Genomic DNA, 8,760 nt, shown 5'->3' with positions numbered 1-8,760 from the left:
CAGCCTCCCAACCAAGCGCTTCGGGGCAGAGAGGCCCGCGTGTCAGGCCCTGCATTCCGTGGTGTGCGTGGGAAGGCTTTCCACGTGGAAAGGCGGACATTAAATGCTGGTTTCTCCTCTGAGAGCCGTTACGAAGACCCTGCAGCCTGCTCGCACCAGGTTTCATCCTCGATTTAAAAACGGTCTTTCCCTGCGGCCCTCTGAGCGGTGACTGGGAAGAATGACAACGAGGCCCTTGGGATCAGGTAGAATTCATCCGACTCGCTCCTCCTGCTGGTTTTCGCCGGGGCACTCAGCACCCAGGCGGCATCCATGCTGCCCCTTCCCCTGGACCGCTTGCCACGGCTGTGAGCTCCGTCCAGCTTCGGGGCTAATTTGTAGTGGAATTAGAGTTGAGGGTGTTTTCCTGGGAGTGGGGGGTGGGGTGTCTTTCTTTTCCTCGTCTTCTTCTCACCTGCAAGCACAGCTTTCCAATCAAGTGCCCAAACACACGTATCAGGGCTGAAAAATGCACATAAGCCAGGACTTGGAAGAGGCTAGACAGAGACTCCATTAAGCCCCTGGAAGGAGGCAGAGTGTGGCAAGTGGGAATAAGGCAGCATGAGAAATGAACCTATTAGATAGTTGCTCTTGGTCCCCAGAGCACTTTTTATGTGCCGGTGCCATGCTGGGTGATGGAGACATAGCAATTCCGGGGCAGAGGAAAAAAAGACAGGAGGCGTTGGAAGGCAGTTGTGCCCTTGGGATGATGGACTGGCCTCCTCAGAGGGGTGCGTATGAGGACAGGCCTAATCCTTCACCTTCTGGGTGAGGAAACGGATGCACAGAGACAATAAATTCAATGTAGCCTTTCCAAAAATAAGAATGAAGCCTGTGACTGCAGAAGCAGGACTACTATGTCTGGGTTCAAATGAGCCATGTGAACTTTCTTAGGCCAATCAGGCTGCTATAACAAAAATACCATAGGCTGGGTGGCTTAAACAGCATTCGTTTCTCACGGTTGTGGAGGCCAGCAGGTTCCATGTCTGCTGAGGGCCGACATCCTGTTTGCAGATGGACACCATCGCTGTTCCTCACAGGGTGGCCGCGGGCAGGGGGCTCTCTGGGGCCTCTTTAATAAGGGCACTAATCCCATTCATGAGGTCTCCACCCTCATGACCTGTTCACCTCCCAAAGGCCTCACTCCCAAACATCATCACACTGGGGATCAGGATTTCAACATGTGAATTTTAGGGGGACAAAAACATTCAATCCAAATCATGAACCAAATAAGCAGCATGGCCTAAGGATCAGCTGATGAAGAGAGGAGAGGCTATTGTTTTTTGCGGGGAGTCAGAGAAGTTCGGGGGTCCTGTGATATCTTTTTTTACATCTGCTGATAGAAACAAGCCATCTAATTTTTTCCTACTCATGAAAAACTCCCACTTTTCCCAAATAAACACCTTCTCCCTTATTCCAAAATAAGTCCACTTACTTGTTTTAACGCCTCCAGGCACCAAATGCTTTCTATGTAACCCTCACAACACTCCTGCGAGGCTGGCATCCCATTTTGTGGGTGAGGATATGGAGGCTAAATCACCTGCTGAAAGTCTCACAGCCAGCCATGATCTAGCCATGATCTAGCCATGATCTAGCTATGGTCTAGCCATGGTCTAGCCATGGTCTAGTCAACTCCAAACCAGACGTGTGCCCCTTTCAGTATCCGCAAAACTCAGATTCATTTGCCGCAATGAGCAGGCTCTCTTGTCTCCTTCCACAACCGCAGGAACACAGGGAGCCGATACATACACTCAACTCACTGGCTTTCTCTGGCAAGGCTGCCCTCAGAGACCGGCCGGAACAAGCGATTCCCTGCTGCACACAGGAGGGGCCACGGTGGGGCAGCAGCAGCCCCCTCTGACGGCCGCACCCAAAGGTGGCTCAGACTGTGAGACTCCAAGGGACCCGGAGACCGAGTGGAGGGATGGCAGCCACCGTGTCCGGGATGTCACAGGCTCCTTGTAAATGCCCAGCCTCGTGTTCCCATAGGATGGGGATGGCATACCTGAGTTGATCCCTGTGCACCTCCCCCAGGGTACGTCTGCTCAATGCAGTGGGTCTCATCAGTCACTGGTGTTGAGCTGACCTCCATCACAAGCGGACAGCAATGTATGTTTATACCCCTCTACCACAATCCCCTGCTGTTTCTGCCCTAAAACCTGGTGGCAGAGCCGACTTAGAGGAATCCATTCATTCACTCATCAAACACTGAGGGGTCCCCTTTAGACAACCTGCTGTTGATGTGGTAGAAATGTTACGGGCTTCCAAGAAAGACTTGTTTTCAAACCTTGGCTCTGCCACAAGATGTGTGACCTTGAGAAAATTACATACCTTTTCTGTGTCCTCTTCAGTATATCTTCTGCATGAGGCTCTGACGGAATGAAATGGCATAGCACCTAGAATGACAGGTGGTATGATGTGTTCAGCAATGGGAATGCTCCCACACTCCCCCTGGGCAGGGACCCCCCCCCCCCCCCCGCCGCCACCACCACATCCACATTAGACATGGACCTCCGGCGCTTCAATTCTTGGCCAAGAGTTTAAGAGTTGTGACATGTGTGTAAAACAAGAAGACGAAAGTACACCAAACAAACTAATCATGTGCACCCCTCCCTCCATGAAAAGAGGGAAAAGAAGGGCGTTTCCAGGGAATGAGACATTTGCAGGGCGAGAATGGGAGGGCGTTCTGTAGGGAAGTTTCCAGACAGAGCAGTTTGTGGACCTGAGGGGAGAGCCTCCCTGTGGCTTTGGAACCTGAAGTGAGCAGAAGCGGAAGGACTGTGAGAAAGTCTCTGTGAAAACTGAAGAGCCTTGAAAAAAACTACCTTTCCTTTGAGATATAGATGATATATAACATATTAGTTTCAGGTGTACAACATAATAATTCAATACTTGTATATATTGCAAAATGATCACTGCAATAGGTTTAGTTAAGATCTGTCACCATGTATGTTACAATTATTTTTTTATAATGGGAACTTTTAAGACCTACTTTCTTAGCAGCTTTCCCACATATAGTATAGTACTGCTAACAATAGTCACCATACTGTACACTATATCCCAAGACTTATTTATTTCATAACTGGAAGTTGTACATTTTGACCTGTTTATAGAAACACTAGAGGCCCGGTGCATGAAATTCATGCACTCAGGGTGCGGGGGGTCCCTCAGCTTGGCCTGTACCCTCTCGCAGTCTGGGAGCCCTCGGGGGATGTCCGACTTATGGCTTAGGCCCGCTCTGGGGACATTCTTAATGCTCCTGCCACTGCAGCCTAGCTCACCAGCTGTGAGCTCAGCTTCTGGCTGAGTGGCGCTCTCCCAGTGGGAGCACACTGACCACCAGGGAGCAGCTCCTGCATTGAGAGTCTGCCCCCTGGTGGTCAGTGTGCATTCATAGCAACCACTTGTTCTGCTGTTTGGTTGATTTACAAATTAGCCTTTTATTATATAGGATGATTGTCATTGAGGAAACCTCAGGTAAAGGCTTAAAAGAAAAAGAAAAATCTCATTGGACACTATTGTGTAGTAGTGGCAGAAAGCTGACCAACACAGTTGCCTGAAAGTAAAAAGAGTACCTTACGCACAAGGTGATTTGGCTAAGGAGAGGGTCCAAGCAGAGCACTGAAGGTGCCATCTGATTTCTTCTTGCTGCTGCTGGTAAAGGTGAGAAAAGAGAGATAGTTTAGGAAGGACTGTTAAACACAAGAGAGCCAGAACTCTCTGGAAACTCTTAACCTCCCCAGATGGAAAATGATATTAAAATCAAGAAAGGGCTTCCAGGCAAGAATCAAGTACATGGCACTGTCAGAAAAACCTGGTTTAAATAAGAAGCCAAGGGTGCCACTGGGTCTCAGCCTGCTTGAACCATCATAACAAGTAACAAATGCCACAGGCTGTGTCGCTTAAACCACGCTCTCCTCTGCAGGGCTTATATGGAAGCCACTTGCCACTGAAGCTTTTTCCTAATGGAGGGAGCCCAAGGTTTTTAAGAAAGTTACACCAGAAGAAACATTGCCAGCTTGCGGTGAAAGCGACAGACAACACAAATAGAAAAGATGATTTTGGAGTCAGAAACTTCTGTAGGCAGGAAGCAGGCTGAGAAAATGACACAAACACAGGAAAAGGAATGGTAGCTCAAAGGCTGGAAACAAAAGTCCATGGAAAAGCCGAGAACCATGACAAATTATTCTGAAGAACTGTCAGTTTGTACTCAGCTGGATTTCAGAATTGCTATGAACCAGTGACCAGTGCATCCCTAATTTCCACCCTTGTGGAACAGGAGGGTCTACAGTAATTATCCTATGCTTGTCCTACAATTGTATGTTCTTGGGGGGTAGGGGAAGATAACTAGTCTCTCTAGTTCACAAATTTCTGATAAAAAAGAGCTGGATTTGAAGACTCAAAGAGCCACACCCAGGGAGCTTCAGCAATAATATATGGCCCAGGTTTGGATAATGAGATTCTGGACCTCAAACTGATATTATATTGGGGTGAGACTTTTGGGGGCTTTGGGAGAGGCTGATCACATGTCATGTGTGGGAAGGACGTGAGTCCCTGGGGAACAGAGGGGGGGCTGTGGTAGCTAGTTTCCAAGATGTCCCCTAGTGACCCCCACCTTCTGCTATTCTCTCCTTTGTGTCCTCCTTCCCACACAAACTAGAATTGACCCACGGAACCAATAGGATGCTGAAGAACAGAAGGATGTGACTTCCAAGGTCAGACATTGTGGCTTCCTCGCATTCTCCTTTGGGTGACTTGGTCTGGGAGGAGCTAGTTGCCATGTCATGAGGATATTGAAGCAGGCCTGTGGAGAGGCCACGTGTGAGGAGTGGGGCCTGCCGCTCACAGTCCTGTGAGGGACCATCTTGAAGCAGACTCACCAGCCTCCTTCATGGGCTGCAGCCCTGGCTGACCTGTTGTTTGTAACGTCATGAGAGCACCTAAGCTAGGTCATCCTACTGAAATGCTCTTAAATTCCTGACCAACAGAAACTGTAAGGTAACGAATGTTTATTATGGGTTTAAGCCACTAAATTTGGGGGTAATTTGTTACCTGGCAATAGAGAGCAGTGACAGGATTAGAATGAGCACATGTCAAAGATTTCACTCAATTCATTAATTAATGATGGAAATAGAAATATAGTTCTATTTGAGGAACTTGACATTTATTGGCAATTTAATGAAGAACATTTAGAATTTGAGTGTTAGGTTAATATAAAATAATAAAAACTGGTTAATGTCCTACAAGGTAATAAACCGCAACCTTTGGGTTATCTATTCTACCAGATAGAAAGTATGTTCATCTCCATCAGTCAAAAATCTAAGTTCTCACAGAACTTCTAGGACCTCTAAGCAACAGTGCCGGGAGTGGAATAATTCTGTGTTGTGAGGGGCTGCTCTGTGCTTTGGGGCAGGTTTGGCAGCATCCCAGGCCTTTGTCCACTAGTTGTCAGCAGCACCCCTTCCTCCCCACCAGTCACGACCATCCAGACATTGCAAGTGTCCCCGAGGGCCCCAGGATTGTGAACCACTGTCATAGGTAATTAAATAATCCCTGGGCAGACCTATCAAAGGATGCCCCTTTGACACTAAAAGGACATGCCAATCACCCTTTCCTCTCATTTTTATCTTAACAAGCATATGAACCAGAAACTGAGAAAGGGAATTCCCTCCCACGTGGCTGACTTGCTTCCAAAAGAGGGGGCCCTGACAACTGCTGCCACATGGGCTACACCCAGGCATGACCTCCCTCACCTCCGCTCAGAGACGATAGAGGTGAATGATGAAGAGGAGGCAAACGTGGCTGGAGTAGCGCATGGGGTCAGAGCGGTCCCAGGGCAAGCAGCAGAACAGCCTATAAGGACCTGTCACAAAGCGGCTGGCAGGATGATGGGTTGTTAGATGGTAGAAGGTAGGCGAGAAGGACAGGTGGGCAGGATGCCCAAATAGCATCCCAGGCCCTAACTAAGATTGTGAGGGTTTTGTTTGTTTTGTTGCCTTTTTAAAATCATTTTAAATGTGCAAGAAGTATTTATCTAATAAAAAGAAGAAATCAAATTCACCTTTGGGGCAGATTCTTTGTTTTGAGAAGAACCACTAAGTAAAAAAATTACTAAATATGAAACCAATACTCACATGGTTCTTGTGGAGTCCAGTGGCCCCAGTGCAGACGTATGGGGCTGAGGAGCTCCATAGTCTGTGCTGAGTAAATGGCAGAATCAGAACTGTTTCTGAAAAACAAATTAGTTGGTGGCTAAGGGCTCAGGAATGGGCTGGCAGTGGCTGTCCCCGCAGCCAGGGGTGGCGTCTGCAGCAGGCCAGGCTGGGCGGGAAAACGCCACCCCAAAGGAGGAGGGGGATCCAGAGCAGGGCTCCGGTGGGGCCTTCACGGTGCTGTGGCTTCCAGCTTGTTGCTTCAGGCTGAGGTTTGGTGAGTGCTCATGCTGGACAGTCATGGTCTAATGGACCAGCCTCGCCAGGGACCAGATGGCCAGGGAGCACTCCTGAGGTTAAGGAGGTAACTCCCCAACATGGGCGTATTCTGTTCCAGTCATCCTGTAAGGCTGGTCTCCAGACAGGAAGCAAAGATGGGGGGGGGGGGAGCGGAGGGGCGGGCTCTATCTGGGCTCCCAGCAGCTGGGTAGGACCCTGATCAGGGACATGCACAACGCCTTCACGGAGGCCACCTGGAGGCTAGGTGAGGAGCCCCGCAGAGGACTCCAGGGAGAGCCACATCCAGTCGGCCTCTCAGGTGCCTGAGCTGCACGTCCTCCCCACCCCCCCTTCTTTCTCCACTCCTCCTCCACACAGTCTGTTTCTGTTGCTGTTTAGGGAAAAGCCTGCTCTGTGCCTGGAACACCAACATGTTGGTCAGGACAGGAGCCTGAGGGAGGGGTGGCAGCCCAACTCAAGTACAGAGCATGCATGAGACATCCCAACCCCCAGCCCAGGCTCAGAAGGACTGGGATCGGGCAGGGAGGGCACCCAAACTTAACAGCTCACAAATTAACAAGCATCTCAGAATTTCTCCTGTTAATCTGCCTTACATCCATTTCATTCTTATACCCAGCTGAAACCCAAAAAGGGGAAAGGAGAATTTTTCCTCCCCTACAATGGAAGGATGGATGGATAGATAGACAGACAGATAGATAGATGTTAGATAGAGGATGCAGAGAAAGAAAGAAAGAAAGAAAGAAAAAAAGAAAGAAAGAAAGAAAGAAAGAAAGAAAGGAAGGAAGGAAGGAAGAAAGAAAAAGGGAGGAAACATTTATTTATTATATTTCTAAAATGTGGACAAGGGGCAAAGAAAGGTCAGAAAACATAAGTGAATGAGAACCCAGAATGCAACTTACTTGCTTGAGCTCATCGTGCTCCAGGCGAAGTTTAGAGGCAAAGTTCAGTGGTCCCAGTTTCCCTCTGTCCAGATACCTGTGATGGGTGTATCATAGCCATTTCACCCAACACCGACCAGGAGATCAGACAGCCTGGAATAGAACCCCGAGAAGCAAAAAGTGCCCATTATTGCCCCCCACATCACATAAAAAATGGAAGAAAAGAAAGTTGTCCTGAGGGGCGTGGGGAAAAGGCTGGTTCTCGAGATGTCACCTTGAGCTCCCCACCCGCAGCCATGTGGCTCCCTCCGTCTGGCTCCTGTGTCCCTCACTTGGCCCATACACCGGGTGAAGGGTGGGATATTTTGCCTCCTTCCTAGGGTGTGTCAAGCAGCTCAACCACTATTCCAAAGAATGTGATTGTTTGGGGGTCACGACCCCATCCAGGACTCACCACTGTCAATGAATAACAGCCCAGGGCTCCCTGAAACGTGACAGCCAAATCGATTCTGTGGGAGCAGGCGATGAGATGGAGCCCGCTGGGACGTGGGAGTCTAATCCTCTGTGAAAGCCTCGCTGGGAGCCCAGCCACATCCAATGTGCGTATTTTTCTATGCTTAAAGCTGATTATCCACCATGACCTGGGAACAAAGAAAAATTATTTGTAATTATTCTAGACTGAAAAGTAGTGGCTTCTGGACGTTTTTTGATTCCCCTCCTACAACTCCCATTAATGGATATGAAGAGGGAATAACACCACATTGATTTAGAATAATGCAATAGATCAGAGCGTGATTCGCGTCTTAGGAGGCAGGCAAGAAGGATCTACCTTTAAAGAACTCCAATTAAAGTAATTACCATTGTTACAAAAATTAGTGTTTTTAAAAGACTGAAGTCTTCTATTGGAGAACACTTCAGACAGCTGGGGGGAACCTCACATGACCGGCAAGATGAAGGAGAACAAAAGCCAATCATTGTTTAGACGGAGCTGCTTAATCCTCCCGTGGCGGGAAGTCATCATTCCTGAAAGCTCGTCAGACGTTCAGTTTCCAAAGAGCTGTCAGCGTGTTCCAGGGGGACAGGGGGACCGCCACGTGAGCGCTGCTGCTCGTGGAGGGCGACGGCTGTCACCTGCTTCTCCTTCTGAACTTATGGCCGGCAAGGTGGCATCCTGCGGCTCCTCATGGTGCACCAAGGAGAGGACGGACCACGGCGGGGGGCCGGGTTGGAGACTTCACACTCAGCCCAGAAAATTACAGAAGAAATAGTAGCAGGCAGGGCCAGCAGCCCTGCGGGGGTGGGAGCACGGAAGGTGGTCCCAAGTCTGTCTGCATAGCCTGTGTGCTCTCGGCTGGATGCTGCAAAGACCTGATTGTGGGTTGATGTTGGTG

At 49.1% G+C, this 8,760-nt stretch overlaps 1 long non-coding RNA gene across 2 annotated transcripts; it reads right to left on the bottom strand.

The window, feature by feature from the left end:
- Positions 1-2,175: 2,175 nt before the first annotated feature.
- LOC118656053 lies at positions 2,176-8,006 on the bottom strand. Of its 2 annotated transcripts, none has more exons than XR_004967486.1 (5): positions 7,824-8,006; positions 7,391-7,522; positions 6,174-6,268; positions 3,615-3,693; positions 2,176-2,435 (listed from the first exon to the last, which is right to left on the bottom strand). It is a non-coding gene; the product is annotated as an uncharacterized LOC118656053 (long non-coding RNA). The 2 variants fall into 2 exon arrangements; XR_004967481.1 differs by having other exon boundaries at positions 3,624-3,693.
- Positions 8,007-8,760: the final 754 nt, after the last annotated feature.

Source organism: Myotis myotis, unplaced genomic scaffold (genome assembly GCF_014108235.1).
Source record: "Myotis myotis isolate mMyoMyo1 unplaced genomic scaffold, mMyoMyo1.p scaffold_m19_p_1, whole genome shotgun sequence".
Lineage (NCBI taxonomy): Eukaryota > Metazoa > Chordata > Mammalia > Chiroptera > Vespertilionidae > Myotis > Myotis myotis.
This window is presented reverse-complemented; position numbering and strand designations above follow the sequence as displayed.